Source organism: Mus musculus, chromosome 1 (genome assembly GCF_000001635.26).
Source record: "Mus musculus strain C57BL/6J chromosome 1, GRCm38.p6 C57BL/6J".
In the NCBI taxonomy this organism is placed as follows: Eukaryota; Metazoa; Chordata; class Mammalia; order Rodentia; family Muridae; genus Mus; species Mus musculus.
Genome location: NC_000067.6, coordinates 163167188 through 163186327, shown reverse-complemented (window position 1 = coordinate 163186327; position 19140 = coordinate 163167188). Strand labels below are relative to the sequence as shown.

Below are 19140 nucleotides of genomic sequence, written 5' to 3'. Positions count from 1 at the left end.
GTCACAAACTGATGTGGAGTCTATAGCTGACTAATAAGAACAAGAGTGATTGGAAACATTGTTGCTGGTTCAGACTTCTGATTCTTTGTAGTGAACAGACAGACATTCAAGGAGATGCATCTGAACACAGACTTTGCCACCCCTCATACCAGTGGACGTGGCCTACCTTAGCAGACTGTCTCATAACTCTGCCCCTCGCTGGGTGTAAATCATTCTCCAATCTCAGATCTAGCACAAATCATTCTTCAAGCTTGGTACTTGCTAAATGTTACTGTGTTATTGAGACATAAATCGAGTGTCAGCTCCGTGGAGTGTCTGTGGCCTTGGCATTAAGCAAGTCAAAGCAGCTACTTAATGACTTCCAAACATTTGATTATTAAAGTTCAAAAGAGAGGCCTGAGAACAGAGCCTTGTTCAAATAGACTTTGAAAAGTCAGGCCTCACATTCATCCAGCTAGCAGTAGCCATAATGACTGTACCAGCTCCACCTCCAGGGAAGATACTGGAATGAGTGGCCTCGCTCAACAGGAAAAAGCCTTCCAGAACTTTGGGAGCCCCTCCCCCTACACAGTCTTTCATTTTAAGAGGCACAGACTAGTACCCAGTCTGTCATCTCTATGCTAACCGGTCTCGAGAGCCCCTCTACCACAGGGAGGATTCAGTCTAACTCAAGAAAAGCAGTTCCAGTCAGCAGGTTTCCAGCTCAACACCAGTACATTGAGCAAGCATCTGATAGCAAGATGCTGCCTCAGGTTTTTTGAGAAAAATCTACCAGACATTTGATTGTTCTTGTCTTGTCTCTCTTAGCACGTCCCAGGAAAACAGGAACAACGGAAGAACTGTCCTAATGTCTTGCCTTTATCTCCAGAACTGTTCACATCTTCTCTGTCCTTCTGTGAGGACAATGTGAGCTACTTCTCTTTCTATTCAAGATGAATCACACCATCCTTCCTGGAACTCAACCTTTTATCTCTCCTTTCCTCTTCTGGAACTTTTGTCTATAGAAAATGCCCCTCTTGTTGTATTTTCTTTCATAGCGGTCCCTCCACACTAGCATTTAAACGACTTTTCCTACTTATCCTACGTAATTTGGTTTGTGGTTTTGTATCAGAGTCTGACTCTGTGGCCCAAACTGCTCTAGAACTCAATAGGTATCCCAAGTTAGCTTTGAACTTTCAGCAATCCTCCTGCTTCAGCTTCTCAAAGGCTGGCAACATACTCAGCTTCACTAATTTGAATTCTAATCATTCCTCTAGCTTATTGACTTCATGTTGTTAATGTTTTTGTGTTTTTTAATGTATTTTATTTTAATTTTCATCTATACCACAGTGACTTGAATTCCATATGTTAAGTATGACCTTTAGCTTCTGACCCCTTGCCTCCACTTCCTGAATGCTGGCATTACAAGTGTTCACTGCAATACCAAGGTTACAGGGCCAGGGATTAAACCCAGGACTTCATGGACACCAGGCAAGTGTTCTATCACCTGAGCTATTTCTCCGTACCTTCTCTACCACCATTAAAAGGACAAATAAACCTTTGTCAAAACTCCACCCTCACCAGCTACTGTACTTACGTCCTTGGACTGCTGGACTTTTTGAAAGAGTCTTCCTCGCTCAGTGCCATCTTCTTCATCCCTGGGCCGTTTTTCAAGCTGCAGCTGCCTTGGTTCGGTTTCCAACCTGTCCTCTAGAATTAGCCTTGCCCGGCACTGAGTGGGTCAAAAGTTTCTGGCTCTACAGAACAGACACACAATTCAAACCAGGTTAATTGGTAAGATGTGGGGCTTACTGAATTGGAAAAGCAAGCCTACAACAACAGTAGCCTGTCAGTGCAGTTCCGTGGCTCCTGGTCTATGCTTTCCCCATAGTCCTCTGGGTGCAGCATGCTGTCCTCCGTCCAAGGTTCGTCTTGACAACTGCGTTCATAAAACGAAGCATCATTCTTTTGGAAACATATTTTTTTCTACAACACGTTGACATTCTTGGTGTGGACTGTACCCCACCTGTGCCCTTCCGAAGCAATCCTAACGCTTCCATCATCCTTGGTTGTTTTCCCTATCCATGGGCTCTGCAGCTAACCTGGCAGCTTCCTCCTTCTCACGGCCCCTTACCCAGGGTAGCCCTCCTTCCTTTGCTTCCATTTATCTTCGTTAACGTGCATCATTTTTCTGACTGGGGTGTCTAATGTTGTCACCATCTGATCCATTTAGCACCATGCATCTTGTATTTGTTAAAATCGGATTACATGAGAGAAGAGACCAAAATAAACAATTTAGGAAATCCTCTTTCCCGTGAAAGAAGCCCGCGGTTAAGAGGTCCAGAGAAGCAGAGTGCCTTGGCAAGGGCCAGATTTCTTCTATTTCGTTGCTTTACTGTCTGTCCTTAGCATCAGACTTTTTCTGCATGGTCCCAAACATTTGTTCTGAGCCTTGGCAATCTCAACCGTGTTCACTTCGAGGGATGGGGAAAAGGACAAAGAAATGAAGCCAGTTTCCACAAGCTTAGGGCGTTCTTCCCGAACCCAGCTTGGTGGGCTGTATTCGCTTCGCTGTCACACATCTGAGAAGCTGGTAAATGTAGACATCCTGTGAAGCAGCTGTGACTGGAGCTATAAAGGAGACCTTTGACTGAGGTAGCCAGTGAAAGGATGCTATGGATCCTACTAACTGGTGGTTCTTGCCTCAAAGCCAGGTTCCTAAAGGGAAAGAATAATTGATGTTCTGCTCGAATCCTCCAATGGCTGAGTATGATATTAAGGGGTTGTTTTGAACTCGGTAATATAGATTTAAAAACGGAACAAAACAAAATAAAACAAAACCCTCTTTTCACTGTTTAACTCCTGTGTCTTGTCTCTGCAGCTTCCCTCACACCACACACACAATGCTACGTTCTAGGATGTAATTATCCTGGATGGATGGGTGGATGAGTGTGTGTGTGTGTGGGGGGGGGTCGATCTATCTATCTATCTATCTATCTATCTATCTATCTATCTATCTATCTGTCCTGTCTCTCATCTGTCTCTCTCTGTCTCCTGTTTCTTCTCTTTCTCTCACTCTGTCTCTCTGTCTCTTGTCTCTTTCTCTCTCTGTCTTTCCTCTGTGTCTCTTTATGTCCATCCCTCTTTCTCTGTCTCTCTCCCTATCCCATCTCCTCTTTGTTTCTCTTCTCTCTCTTCCCTTTCTTCCTTTCTGTATCTAAATTGCTCTCTTCTCCTATCATCTATCCTGTAATTCCTTCTGCAAATCTGACCATTGCTTGGTGGTGGCTGTTGTTGTTGTTGTTGTTGTTGTTGTTGTTATTTCAGTGCTGGGGCTTAAACCCAGGGCTTCACACACTATCACTGAGTTACATGCCCAGTTCCAGGTGCTGTTTTCTCTGAGACCTCTGTCTGAACTCACCAGACTGAATAAGAAGGTCCTCCCCTGTCCATCCACAGCTCCAAACCCTCAGATATTTATTTAATACTATGCTGTCAGTTTTGTTTTCTTTCCTACATCCTGCTTCTGGGCTGTTGTTCTTATGCAATAAATGTTTGTGAGTAGATGCATTATCCTATTTGACTCTTAGAATCCAACCAGGAAGCAATATTGTTTAGCTGTACAGACAAAGGTTAAGGAAACTTGTGTATGACAAGGCCGTGGTACTAGTGAGGACCTGAGGTAGGACTGGGATTTCCAATGCTATAGTCTCTTCCTTCTCCTGTGCTCTGTCCTGTGCTATGGACTTAGGCTTCTGCAATACTTTTCAACAAACTACAAATAATTGCTCCTAAAACTTTCAACTCTCTCCTTGTTGATGTGGGTTTTTAAACAGTTACTCTCCAGTTTCTTAGAGATACAGCAAATTCTCAGGCATGCCTCAGGGCTGTGACAGAAACCACATGGGACCATGGATTTCCTAGCTAACAGCCAGTCTTTCTTTTTCAGGTATTTGCTGACCTTGTATTTTCAAGGAGGCTGAGTCCCCTGTGCCCAGAAAGAATGTCATTAGGGTCAGCAGACACTGCCGGCCACTTTCTGTTTCTGAGGGCTCATTTTAAAATGCCCATGTCAAGCAATTTGAACAAAAAATTGTGAGAAATATTCCCTAGGGCATCTTTTCTTTTATAAAGGGATACAATAGAAGTTGCAGCATTTCTGTCTCAAAATGTTCACATCAGCATATGTTCTTGAATTTGCTGTGCCCATCTGGGGTCCAAAAGGAGAGTCACTGTGCTGAGGCCGGATGAGCTTGGTTCTCAGTGACATCCCCGAGTGCTGAGTCACTACCTCAGAATTTCCTGAGGGTCACCAGTAATATACACATTGCTAATGTTCACACCATCCATAGCCTCACTGTACTTGCCTCTGTGCTGGAAAGCATCCTGAATGAATACCAACTAAAGTGTAGGAGGACCAAGATCCCTGAGTAAGATAATACCATGGCTCAATGGTTTCCTTTAAGTTTGTTCTTACATGACATATTCAATACATACCAGTGTATTAAACAGATTACATGAATCTGTATCTGGTTCTGGGGGTAGCTGGCCCAAGTACTAACTTCTCCCCATGTATTGCTTTTTCTGGAAAATATTTAAGACCTTGCAAGATGGTCCTCAGGTCTCTGTCTCTTCTGAAACACATACACAGCTTTAAAATAAAAACCTGCTGTGTGACAACCTTTCATACCCCATTTCCCATCAGAACTCTAACTCATGTAGAGTCTGTCTCACATCTTCGTCTGGAGAATAGGAAATATGTCATCTTCAAAAGCAGTGTTGGCTTGTGGAAGGGAAACCTTTTCAGGTGTAAGCCCTAAATTACACATTTAAAATGAAAAATAGTCTCTTGTCTTGGGGAGCATGCGCATCTTGACGTGTGACCTTTGGATGGACTGTAGGTTTTACTTATTTTGCATCTCCTCTGCCTATAACAGCATGAAATTGCTTGCATGGAAGAAAATATCTCTGGCTTGGAGCCTAAATGCATCCTGAGTCTTTTCAGTCTAACACCTCCATCTGGAGCAATAGTTAATGAAGTCTATGGAGAAAGAACCATGAAGAACCCTTTAGAGTTACTGATATATGGGATAGATCACTTTGTGCAGGAAGAGAAGAGAAAAGAGGAAAGGGGAGGGAATGGGAGGGAGGGAAGGAGAGAGGGAGAGGAAGGAAGAGAGGAGCAGCTTGAACTTGTGGTCTGTTTAACTCTGTACAAATGGGTTTCAGTGGGAGGCATAAGAAGTGGGAAAGATGAGGAGAGACTTAGAAAATGGGTTCTTCATAGTTAAATGCCATTCCTTTAACTCAAGGCTTTAGTTTTCTTGATTGTAGAATGAAGATATCAGTATTACTGAAGTATATCATAAAGGGCATTGCTACAGAGAATCTGAAAGCTAGGGTTTTCGGTTTTAATTCTATTGACATTTGAACAAGATAATTCTTTGTTGTGGGGCTGCCCTTTGCACTGTAGTACGGTTAGGGATAGTTCTGGCTTCTACTTAGGTAAAACTATCTCAGAATGTTCAGTATTCCTTATGGGGACATAGTCCCTGATTGAGAGGACTGCTGTACAAGAAGAGCTTTTCTTAGTGAGGTTTTGTATTGTTGTTCTTCCATTCACATAACAAACAGTTTAAGAAAGGGATCCAGAACAGTGTGGTCACTCAAAGACGACTTTAAGGAAGCATGATGTCATGTTCTTTCCCTACCATTCCAGACCTATGGTTCTGTGTCGATGAAATTGTGACTTACTGAGATTATGAGCTCATCTGATTGCCTATGCAAGAGAATCTGCTCAACTGCTCATGAGGGCCGAAATACTATCACCTCTGTACTCTATTACGTGGTTTAATACCTGGCGTTAATATATGCTTATGATGATGTACAAACCAATGATGACCCACAAGAGACATTAATTGGGGGAATTAGCAGAGAAGTACAAAACTTCTCTAATTAGTAAAGGATTTTGCTAACATAGAAGAGGAAACAAACCACCATCATGGTACCAGAGCCAACCTGAGCAAGATACAAAAATAACCTTAAAATCTAATACACTGCTAATAACCTGAGAATAAATGCTGGCTAAAACAACAGCGTCTCGTGAAGTTAACAAGTTCTTTAGGGAAAATGACAAGCAAGGAAGGGGGTCTGCACAATTAGCTCGTTTGAGAGAGCATTTGCCTTGCATGCACAAGGATCTGTGTTCCATGACAAGAATGTATTATTTGGTTGTCGTGGTGCTGTGACAAATTACCTGGAAAAAAAATTAACCACAAAAAAAAAAAAAAAAAAAAAAAAAAAAAAGGAAGAACTTGGCTCTCAGTTTTCCAGTCGTCCATCAAGGGTAGGAAAGGCACCTGGTAGGAGCATGGAGACACTGACTGTATTGCATCCTCAGTCACAGCAAAGAGAGACAAGTAGCGCTCAGTTTAGTCTCTCTTTAAGTCCCTCCTCAACCAGTGAAATGGTGCCACCCACCATTATAGTGGGTCTCACCACCACCTCAACTAATCTAATCTACATAATCCCTCACAGGCATGCCTAGAAACTAATCTAATCTAGTCTCCCATAGTCCTGCAAGCTTGTCTCAAAGGTGAGTCTAGATTCTGGTTCCTGTGGAGTTAACCATCAATCTTTTTGTTTTTGTTTTTGTTTTTTCAAGTAAATCTTCCCCCTTCTGTTCTTTTTCATTAATTTGTTATAGTGGTAGAAAAACCTTAGTATAATGCAGAAGGAAAGAATCTCATTCGTTTTAAGTATGCCGTTACTTCTACTTTGTTGCTAATCATCTTTTAGTTTAGTCAATCCTTTTCTCACAGCAAGTTTTTCCTCAATGAACAAATCATTGTGCTAGTTAAATTTCAGTGCAAACTCTTCATCATCATATGTAAGACCAGATGACAAGCACATTTTGGGCATAGTGATTCCTGATAGGTTTCTGTAGTTGTGAGTTGGCTGCGACTGTCAGAAATGAGCCCCAAAGCAAAATCTTTCCTCCAGAGAAGCCAGGTCCCTTTGTATTTGATTTCCAAACAGAAGTGTCCATACATCTGCCACAATCTGTATTTGCTAGTGTGTGTGTGTGTGTATGTATGTGTGTGTATTAGTAGTCAGTTTATAAACATACTGGCCTATGAAATAATTGGAAAGGTATTGTTACTTCCCTTCTTAGTTATAGAGTCATCTCAAATTTTCAAGCTCCATCTTTAATATTTTCACACGCTACCTTAGTGGTTATGCTAACTGCTAACAGTGTATCTCAACCTGTGGGTTGTGACCCCTTTTGGGGGGTCATATGTCAGATATGCTACATATCATATAATTACATTATGATTCATAGCAGCAGCAACATTACAGTTATGAAGTAGCAGCGAAATAACGTTATGGTTGGGGGTCACCAGCACATGAGGAACCGAATTAAAGGCTGCAGCATTAGGAAGGTTGGGAACCTCTGTGAATGTGTTAAGATTGAAGTGTGTGAATGCAGAGGTGAGTTAGGTGGTTAGTATTCAAACCATTACATCGGTACATGTGCTTTGGTTTTGTTTCTCTTGCCAACATGAAGTGCCACTTTATAAGAAACAAAGGCACAGTACCTAGACGTTTGTGTTTATAAGTAATATTTAAGCATATGCCTAGTTAATGATATATACATATGAACATAATGCACTTTATTCAAAATGTTTTTTAATTTAATAAATATCTTTAACTTAGTTTCTAAAGTTTAATGGTACGTATTCTGTAAAGGCTTATCATTTTACAAACCAATGGATCTCCATAATGCCATATCTTAACCCCAGCTATGGCCACAAGATGGGATCTAATCTACTTCTAAGTTGAGCTAACATGAATTTACCATGGCCTTCAAATGTTAAAGCATCTGCCATTGTCCCCATTCATTTTACAGCCACTGCTACATCCAGAAGAGAAGCTACTTCATGAAGCACACAGTGAAACCTCACCAGTCTGCACTGCACCCTCTTAACTAATGCTGCTATAGCTGAACTAAAACTAAGGATTCACTAAAGTTTAAACTGGAGATAAAATCAAAAACTTATAAAAGGAAACCACATGGTTACTTTAAAAAGATCACTATATATTATGTAGATCATGAACTATTAAATTCAAAATACCACGTGCTATAACATAGTCCTAGGTTGCAGGCAGGCCCAGTTTCATAAGTGTCTGGCCTGTGTACATAAGCCATGTCCATATGAAAGGTCTTTATAAGAACGTCCTTTTTTTTGGTGCATTGGTATAATATTTTTCTGCTACCATCTTAAAGTTTTAAATAATTGTGAGCAAGGGGCCCACAGTCTCATTTTGTATTGCACCTCCAAAATCATTGCCTATTCTTCCCAGCATGAGAAACACAATTCAGGCCACAGGAAGTCACCTTGTAAGTTTAATTGTACCCAAAGTGGTCTGTCTCTTCTCCATGATGTCGATCTATTTATATCTATTTATAGCATGCCAATGTCAAACTCCCATCCAAGTTATTAGGTCTCTATTATTAGGTCTGATCAAAAACTCTTAGCAACTAGTCACAGCATGGCCAGCAGACTCTTAAACAGTAAGTCAGTGATCAAATAAATGAAGAAACGAATAATCCCATTTGGATGTTGGAGCAGAAGCTCTCTGAACTGATGGAGAGAGGGTCTTTCATTCATGGATTCTCCTACTTTGATTGTCACAAATTATACAAGGAACAGAGAAAAATCCCAACAATAATTATTTGGTCAAGGAGAAGGAATTGTAATGATCTCAGTGGGAAATGGGATGAGCCACAGATGGGATACCTTGGACATCACCTTGCCCTGTGTATCAGGTCTCAGACACTCTCTATTCTCCACAGAAGCAGAGCTAATGACAAATAAAAAGCAGGCTTCACTTGTTGCTCTGGAGCTCTGGTGGAAGATTTGCTATTTAACCAAATGACCACGATGTGGAGGAAATTGTCACAGTCTCTAGACATGAATGGCTTTACTTAAATTTAGACGAGTAATAGTAGACGCTTCAGAGCCATGACAGAGCACTTCCCATTGATGACATCTCACAGGAGGGAAAACAGAACCTTTCCTCTTAAACTTCAGCTAATGAGGAGACACAGAGAGCACTTTTGTTCCTCAATGATGTGGTATTTACATGGCCCAGAGGAGCCTGGAGAGGTTAAGTGGCTTGTCTGAGGTCATCAACTAATGAGATGCAGATCTGGGGCACATCTGAGGTTAAGTTGAGCCTCCAGCCCTAGCTCCAGGTTCATCCTTTTTCCAAGCATTTAAGAGAGAGAGAGAGAGTTCATCTTTCTCAAATAACTGTCACCCTAAAGTCCCAACGTAAATCTCAAAATCTGTGGTATTTGGACTAAAACACATCAGAAACCTGGAAAATGAGATAAATCTTGGGCCTAGTTTTGGAAGAAAGGTTCATATAAAATGATGATTTTACACTCTAGGACTTCGGCATTACCAGAAGTCCCCATGAGGCTCAGGCTGAAGGCTTCCACCAGAGTTTTTCCTGCAGCAGTTGCTTGCCCATTGCTGCTTTGAACAAGTTCACTGGCACTGCTGCTATCACTTGTTAGGGACCATTTGGGCAAACTAAAACCCCATATGGCCTCTAATTAGTGCATGGAGCTCTGGTGGGGAGGAGGGGGAAGGCGTGGGTCTTCCTGGCCTTGGAAATGTGAAAACTGACATTTCAGATGGAAAAACCAAACCAAACCAAACCAAATCAAACCAAACCAAACCAAACCAAACCAAACCAAACAAACAAATAATAACAACAACAACAACAACAAAACTGTGGACTCCTGTTTATAACCCAGACTCCTGCCCACCCCCTCTCTCCCATTCCCTCTCCTTCTCTCTCTCCCTCTCCCCTCCCTCTTCCTCTTGTGTCTTTCTCCCCCCTCTCCTCTCTCATCTCCTCTTCTTTCTTGCTCTCTCTCCCCCTCTGCCCTTTCTTTCTTTCTTTCTTTCTTTCTTTCTTTCTTTCTTTCTTTCTTTCTTTCTCTTTCTTCCTCTCCTCTCCTCTCCTCTCCTCTCCTCTCCTCTCCTCTCCTCTCCTCTCCTCTTCTCTTCTCTTCTCTATTTTAGAGGAAGAAGAAATCCTGTTCCTCACTACCACAAATTATACAGTTGAGTTTCCCATATTTGGAGAAATTGCAAAGGTCAGCATACCTGGGTACCATGCTACCTCCCCAGCCAGGTAAGTATCAGTTTATAAGTGAATGTCAGGTGGAGAATTAGAAAATATAGGTGCACCACATATAGCAATTCGCTAAACATTGTTGGGGTTCATATATATGGCCCATCTGAATATTGGAAATCTGTACTAAGATGCCCTTCCAAAAAAATGCATACTGTGAAATCTAAAACAGACTGGTTTCTTCATTTTCTCCAACTTCCTCCATGTTTGGTATTGCTGAAGAACATTCAGAATCAAGCCATTGCTATGGTAACATGAAGGTAAAGCAACACAAAACAAAATGGCGGAAACATAAGGCAGGGAGGGGACACACTCTATACCATTCTCAAAAATGAAAAATTTGGGGGCTGGAGAGATGGCTCAGTAGTTAAGAGCACTGGCTCTTCCAGAGATCCAGAGTCCAATTGCCAGCAACCACATGGTGGCTCACAACCTTCTGCAATGGGATCTGATTCCCTCTTCTGATGTGCATGAAAACAGAACACTCAGATACATGAAAGAAAGAAAGAAGGAAGGAAAGAAAGAAAGAAAGAAAGAAAGAAAGGAAGGAAGGAAGGAAGAAAGGAAGGAAGGAGAGAAAGAGGGAGGGAGGGAGGGAGAGAGAGAGAAAGGAAGAAGGAAAGAAAGAAAGAAAGAAAGAAAGAAAGAAAGAAAGAAAGAAAGAAAGAAAGAAAGAAAGGAAGGAAGGAAGGAAGGGAGGAAGGAAGGAAGGAGAGAGAGGGAGGGAGGAAGAGAGAGAGAGAAAGGAAGAAGGAAGGAAAGAAAGAGAGAGAAAGGTCTTTTCTTTTAAAAAAATTAAGGAATTAAGAGAAACAGAGTATCAAAGTAAAAATCATCTATGAAAAATTGTAGGGTGGCACAGCTCCAGAATGCAAAGAAGAGAAAAGAAAACCATGAAATCATCAAGGCAACATCAATCCTGTTGCACTGACAACATCTCCTTGAAAACCTAGGGACGGGCATAGCGAATCTTCAGTGAATAAAATGGGCGGAAGGTGTAAATAAGATTTTTTTTATTATTATTTGCAGATGAGAAAATGGCAGGAGGCTGAGACAGGGAATAAAGCTGAAGAATTATAACATTCTTCAGAGGAAATTTGCCTTTAGGAGGCAGAAACTGAGACAAAGTGCTATGTTCAAGTTATTTAGAGAAGTGACCTCAGGCAATTGGGAAGGGAACAACAATATGGAGGCTTCCCAAGCCATGAACACTGCAGTGAGGACCCTCTGGCCACAGAATGGTGAGAGAGAAAACGAGAGGAGGGAGAGGAAGAAAAGGGAGACGGAGAGAACGAGAGAGAGAAAGAGAGAGGGGAAGACAGAGTCAGAGAGAAAGAGGAGAGAGAGACAGAAAGACAGACAGAGACAGAGAGACAGACAGAGGCAGAGAGACAGACAGAGGCAGAGAGGCAGACAAAGGTGGAGAGACAGAGAGAATGAGTTTAAGGAGGGAGTGAGAAGCATTTCTACACTGCCTCTTCCTATGTCTCTGACCACATGAACTCCCCTGCAGAAGGTTCACCCCCATTCATTTCTGTGTCACCAGATCTCATAGGATATGATGGTTCTTGCAGAAAGGCCAGTGTGAGAGACTATGAGGTAAGGAGTAAGATAGGCTAGATTTAAAGACAGACCAATTCCTAAGAAAAACAGGGTGGGATGAGAAAATGGAAGAATATCTCAGGAAAACTAGTGAAGGAGAAAGAAGGCATGTCAAACCATTCAGCCCAAAGCAAAGCGATGTGCTGATCATGTGCAAAGGAACAAGGTTGTGCCAGAATCTGATTTGACCATTGCTGCTGGGAGTGGTAGAAAAGAGTGGAGCAGTATCTACAAAAACCTCAGGTAGTGTACTGGCTAGTTTTGTGTCAACTTGACACAGCTGGAGTTGTCACAGAGAAAGGAGCTTCAGTTGAGGAAATGCCTCCTTGAGATCCAACTGTAAGGCATTTTCTCAATTAGTGATCAAGGGGGAAAGGCCTCTGGTGGGTGGGACCATCTCTGGGCTCGTAGTCTTCGGTTCTATAAGAGAGCAGGCTGAGCAAGCCAGAGGAAGCAAGCCAGTAAAGAACATCCCTCCATGGCCTCTGCATCAGCTCCTGCTCCTGCTCCCTGACCTGCTGGAGTTCCAGTCCTGACTTCCTTCAGTGATGAACAGCAGTATGGAAGTGTAAGCCAAATAAACCTTTTCAGCCCCAATTTGCTTCTTGGTCATGATGTTTGTGCAGGAATAGAAACCCTGACTAAGACAGGTAGCAAAGAAGAAGCAAAAACAGTTCACTGGTACATGGTGTGGTCCAGGTTAGACATCTGCTTTCAGCTTTACAAGAATTCAGAAAAGAGCCTTCACTGACACTCCCTGGAATCAACCCATGGGGGGAGGGGGGGTCAGGGTGAGAAAACCCACCACACACAGACTGTCATGACTGAGTAACTTGATTTACAAACAGACCTGGAATTTAACAGCTATGAAATTGACACCAAGGAATAGGATGACATATTTTGACATTGTGAAAATAATATAATTGGCAAAAACAAACCTGGGTGAATTATATCTCACACAAATTATAATTGAAAATCATGGTCTACTATTAAGTATCACCATTTTACAATGTTCAGACTTAACGAAATACTGAATATTGATTTTAGAGATCTGTTGACTAACTCTTTTCACATGACGGAGAATCCAAAGTTCATAATTCTTTGTTTTACTTTATTTATTTCTCTTCTGTTATATGCACACACAGGTTCTAAAGTACCAATATCTTGGCAGCTCAACTCTGTAGGCAGAATGGGCTGCTGATCCCGACCCCACAGATTGTCCCTCTTGTGTGGCTTCCACTCCTTCAGTGTCTTTCTCTGCCACTGTCTATGGTAGAGGTAGCTAACATAGCTGCTCTCTGACTATTGTAAAGCTTGCTCTGACCCACGTATTCTAGCTACTTTGAAGCAATGGGTTGGGGTGGAGGTGGACTTTGAGGAATAGTCTTCCACAGTTTTCAGTGGCTGGGGCGTTCTGGCTATAGACAGACCTCAGGGTATTTCCTCAGTCAGGGGAGCCATGGGAACATGGTTTTGGAGCAGAGATTGGTGAGTAGCAAATTTTGTATGCCTGTGTGAAATTTTTCATCCTTCGCTTTATATCCCTATATTTAACTTCATCTATAGTTAGAGTTACATTCTATAAGCTGAGATGAAGACTAAGATGTGCACATGTAAAACATCATTATTTGGGACTGAAGTATATCTACAGATGGAGACAAACAAATCCTGAGTGTAAATCTTCTGTCTGATTTTGTTGAACATATATTTTTGTTTAGTTTGAACAAGGGTGATGGTTTGCTTAGTTCCTGGCATAGTTTAGATCTTGATTGTCCTCCAAAGGATGTGGGTTAAAGGCAGGGACTAATGAGAAGCAGTGAGCCAAGAGAAAGTGTGGCCTACGAGAAGGAAGTAAGATCTTTGTGAGATTCTCCATGAGGGTATCTGGACTCTGATCTCTTTTTTATCTTTATTGTATGGCCTATGTGAGAGAAGTGTTCACTTCTGAAGATCCTGGACTATTATTCTCTGGTTCCAAGAAGTATGGAAGTAACAAAAATAATAAAAATGTATAAAAAGTAAATAGGACCCAACTCAAAGGAACTTCCAATACCTAATTTGGGACAATTTGAACAGGATGGAAGTAAGGGAAGGAGGGAGGGAAGAAGGAAGAGAGGGAGGGAGGGACAGAAGAAGGGAGGGAATGAAAGGGGAAAGAAAGAAAGGAGGAAGAATAAATAGAGGAAGGAAGAAAAGGGAGAAAAGATGATAACAGGAGGGGGAGAGAAAAAGGCAGGAGAGGGAGAGAGAATTCTATAAGAATCAAGGATACAGAAAGTTATCATCTGTCAAACACCACAGTGGTCATTGTCGCAGGAAAGAATCATAGGTACAAAAAACTGTGGATTAAAATACAAGAAATAGGATATTTTCATTTTCTTTGAAGTATCTTCCCATAAAATGCTTATTCACTACAAAGAGAAAAATAGTAATTTTGGAGTTTATGAACTTGGAGTACCAGGGTAATAACAGGTATCATCTCCTGCTCTGAGCTGAGAAGGGATCCAGACATTCCTGAGGCATCCTTGCATAAACCCAGTGCCTCCAATTAAGTAAGAGAAAGCATTAGTTGCACAAAGCAAGAACACTCTGGCTATGAAGAACATACTGAGATCTAGTCCCAGATTAGATGACCTTAAGGAAATATGACAAAACAATATGTTCCAGAGCAGAAATAATTCAGCATTTAGGAGAAAAGTAGTGAGCCTTTATATTGAGTGAGTCTAAGATTAGTTAACAGTGCTGTATCCATGTTCTTCTTGGGGTTACATAAATGTTCAATGGTTTTATAACATGTAGCATTTGGAAACACTAAATAAAAGGAGTACTGAAATATTTTGTTATTTTTTTTACAGACTTCTATGAAACGAAAATTATTTCAAAATGAAATAAATATTTAAAAACTCCACCAATCTTAAAAATTAAATAAGTACAAACAGGCATCTTAGAATACAAGCAATGGACAAGGGGCCCTAGGTACAAAACTGGACTCCCTCCCATTGTCTGAATTCTAGCAAACCCTCTTTGGAGAGTGACTTGTCCAAATGAGGAGACAGAAATGTCCAAGAAACACCTGAAGGCAGAGCTTTAAAGTGCAGTGTTTATTTTCTCCAGAGATCAGTCATGGCTTCTTCGATGTATAGCATTGCCTTGCATTCTTCTCACAATTCATTTTGGTTCATTTACTCTGTCTATTCTCCTTGGCCACAGTCTGACATTCTGACATTGCTTAATTGTTGCCTACAATTGGAGCTTCATTTCTTTGGCTTAGACAATTTAGTCCTTTTAAAAAAAATGTAAATGCATGGTTAGATTTTATTCCTTGATGGCAATTTGTATCTCAGTCCAAAGAAATGTGTTTGAGGAAGTGTTGATGATCAGAAGATGGCAGGTGACAGAAAGGTACATCAAGAATTCCCAGGGAACAAAACAGGAACTGTTGGGAAGCAGTTTTCAGAAGAGATGGGGTGACTGTCCCAATTCTATTTCCAATAGTAAAAAGAAGGAAACTTTAGAAAGTAGAATAAAAGCTCAGAGTCCATCTCAGAAAGATTGGTGGGTCTGAGGAAAAGCTCTTCTCTCTCAGGAGAGGAAGAGACTCTCATCACAACTTAAGATAGCCTCAGAAGAGCTGTTCTGTACTTTCAATGGCAGATATTTTAAGGAACAAAAGATGATAGAGCATTGAGACAAAAGTTGCATGGGGCAGAATCATCGAAGGAAGAATGTAAAGGGAAAACTGGCTTTATTTGTGGACAGTCACCCTAGGCTCTTCATGAATCACATACTGGGGAAACCTTGAAAAAAGTATCATAGATTATAAGATGAACCCAGGCCAGCAGAATATCCAGTATTGCACAATATTTAGCAATATGGAAACCTGGCTGGAGCCTGAGTCTGCAGGGAAACACAGACACAGGTTCCAAACACAAACTGGATATGGGGAAAGACCACCCAGAGGTGACAACAGCATTGGCAGACAGACTCTGGAGGGACTACCCAGAGTTGTGACCAACACTGACCCATCCATGAGACCAGCATCTGTGATATAACCTTGCAAAGGAACACCCAAGGATCTTTGCCACACTCACTCCAGTGAAGTCTGCACGGCAAGCCCAAAAACTTGGATGCAATCCTGAGGCAAAAAGTTTCATGGAAACTTAATCTCCTGGAGCCTTGGCATCCGTATCACGAATGCTCCAAACTTGTCCCTACGTCAGTCGGTGAACAGATCTGTGTGCTTTCCTTCAATATTGTTTTATTATAAGTGTCTCCAAGGAATGATTTGACATATAGCTGAGTTAGATTAGTCTCCACCAGTGTTCCAATATCCTAGGAAATTGTTGATCCAACCTTGGGCTTTGAATTTTGTAAGAATGCTACTCATTCAGACAAAAAAAAACCTCCAGTGTTGACAGAGATAGTGAGAGAAATCAGGCATTACAATTTACTAGAAAAGAGCTAGAAATCTCAGGGCTAGTTCTACAAAGTAAAGGTAGAATAACAGCTGAGTCACTCCCATATACAGGAAATTACAATGGCCTAGGAAGAAGGAAAGTTGTTGTCTAAGAAGGAACTAGAGTAAATACTTAGAATAACAGCTGAGTCACTCCCATACACAGGACTTTACAAAGGCCCAGGGAGAAGGTGGATAAGACAATAGACTAGAATTGGAACTATGGCAATGGCATAAAGCCCTTGCCCCTGGCTTCTAAGAATAAACTGACCTTAGGTGGGGCTGCTTTTTATCCCAGTTGTAAACACTGATTTTTATCCCAGTTGTAAACACTGCCTGGTTTCTGTTAACTTTTGTGTATGCATTTCTCTGTCTTGTGTAAAGAGTCATTTTGCATCAGGTAACCACAGTCTACCTTAGATGACCTTAATGTATCACTTAACTTCCTTGTTTTCTTCTGCAATATAAATCTGATGCTCACTTTGAGACATTACACTCAGATTCAACACTCTCTGGTGTTCATGTCTGTTTGTCACCCCGCCGACTCCTTGCCCACCTGAGTACCAGAACCCTGATTCTCTGAGGGTTGATATTGAGTCCAGTCCATGAGTCCAGTCCATGGCAGATCTTGTTTCTCGGAGCCTAGGGGTGGGGAACACTAAGAGTCAAACACTGAGAACCAGCAAGCAAACAAGAGACCTCATCAGACTGTGCCCTATGTGCTCTCCCAACTTTACATTCATTACTCCTTCATTAATTAACCAGTGTAAATCTAGCAGGACAGCTCTGTCCTGCTGTGTTCTCATACTTTCTGTTTGCTTTATTGCTTTTTTTTTCCTTCTCCCTTCTTTCTTTCTATACTCTTCATTTTTAACATTTTTCTTTTAATAGTCTTCCCCCTACCTCCAAAAAAAAATATAGGCTGGCTTGGTTTGGGGGTTATATGGCTTATATTTTTCAAAACTTTCTTTTAATAAAGGTTCTTAAATACTTCAACCTCCCTTCTAGCCCACCACCCACCAGAGGTAGCAGAAAGGAAAGATCAATAGGACAAAGAAGGGTGTGGGACCTGTTTAGAAACAGTTCTTTGGAGCTAATCCAATCTGTATTGTCAGGATATCAGCAGTTCAGTTCAGCAGTGGCAGCTCAATCACTTGCAAACACTATTCACAAATCAGCAATGGCAGTTGATCCAGAAGAAATCGAGAGGCTCTGCCAATCATCCAAAGTCCAAAGAAGTGGCAAGAAGCTGCTGGAACACGGCCTGAAGTTCTTTGGCACGTTTCTCTCTAAGAATTCTTGACAATGACCAGTAAAGAATGGCAATGCGAACCAATACCATACAGCATCATCAGGAAAGACCAGCATCAGTAAAGCCCAATGATGACCAGCAAAGAATGGTAAGGCATACCAATGCCACACAGCATTGTCCACTGTCTGTTGGGCTGTATTTATACCCTTTCCAAATATCACATGTTCTCTCAAACATCTGTTCTTACTTAGCAAAGCATCACATGCCCCCTTTTCAGGCTACTTCCAGAAAAACACCACATCCCTATTCTCAACAGAACATCCTATCACATATCTGCTTCAGCACAAACATCCTCTCATAGGACAGTTTCCAGAAAAACATCACATGACACAACTGAGTCTCCAAAGAAACCAGGAATTTCCACTTCAAATGTCTTTGTGTTTCAGCTTCTGAGAGCTGCGTTATTGTGAGTTGTCTAAAAGACTCCTTTACCTCTCCTTTCCCATTCTGTCTTTATCGAGCTCTTCCTCCTCACCCGTTTGTCCACATTTTACCCTCTCTATTTGCTTTTGCCACCTCCATTTTTCTCTCTCTGATCCAGTTTCTAATGACCACTCTTACTTTGAATCTGTCCTTTCAACTTATTCATATGTAACAAATACCTTAGTGCACACAGTACAATCAATAATCCTTTACTTCCAAAAGCTGATTCCAGATAATTTTTACTTGGAAGTCAATGCAGTGTATGAAAGTAGAATTCAGTAAAGGGAAATACTGTAAAACTTCAATGTGAAATATTGAAAAGTTTCTTGAAGGAATTCTTTAAACTCAAGAGAAACATGGGCACATTTGTGAGGCCCATGGAAAAGAATCCACACTAAAGCAATAATTAGGCAAATGAGGAAATGGAGACTACCAAACACTTAAAAAGCCATCAAAACAATGGTAATTTATGCACTTTTCAACAATGGCTCAGAATACTCATCCAAAGAACAGACTAGCAGATTGGATTTAAAAACAAGACCTAGGAGTTAGAGAGATAGCTCAATGGGCAACCCCAGCAGTGAGGAGTTATCTCACTGTTCTGGCTGCAAGGATGAAACTGTGAGATCTCTGCTTCCAGCAAAGGATTGGTGGAAAGTCCAATTCTTTTTGCAATTATTGAAAGTCCTATGATGGTCTCAAAGGCTGGTCTACAATTTGTTTTGACATTTATGGTGTCTGGAGGTTGCAGTCTATCTGGCTATTTTTCTGGTTTGTTTGTTGAATTCTTTTGATTTTCTGATGAAGGAATATGGGACTTGGAATGACATCCTCAGAAGGCTCAGAGAAACTCTCTGCCAGTCCACTCAACTACAGCTCCGAGTCAGTGTGTTTCCAACATGTAGGCACTGGGATTCCAAAATTAATATTTTGAATATTCAACATGTCCCTGAGGGATAGTAAAGGCCCTTCCCACTTTTGTTTCTCCTGCAAAACAAGTCAGGATGAGGTCTTTGCTGATGAGACTCTTGGCTTCCTCCTGTCCAGCTGTGCTCCATCCCTGTGGCTTTCCTCTTAGAAATCCCAAAATAGTCAAGAAGGCTTGTTTCCAAGCTAGACTTGACCTGGCCTGGCTGGCTGGCTTCCAAAGGGGATT

General features: G+C 41.4%; 1 pseudogene; it reads right to left on the bottom strand.

Annotated features, from left to right (window-relative positions):
* Positions 1-10077: 10077 nt before the first annotated feature.
* On the bottom strand, positions 10078-10199 carry Gm51850 (annotated as a pseudogene).
* Between the last annotated feature and the right edge of the window lie 8941 nt (positions 10200-19140).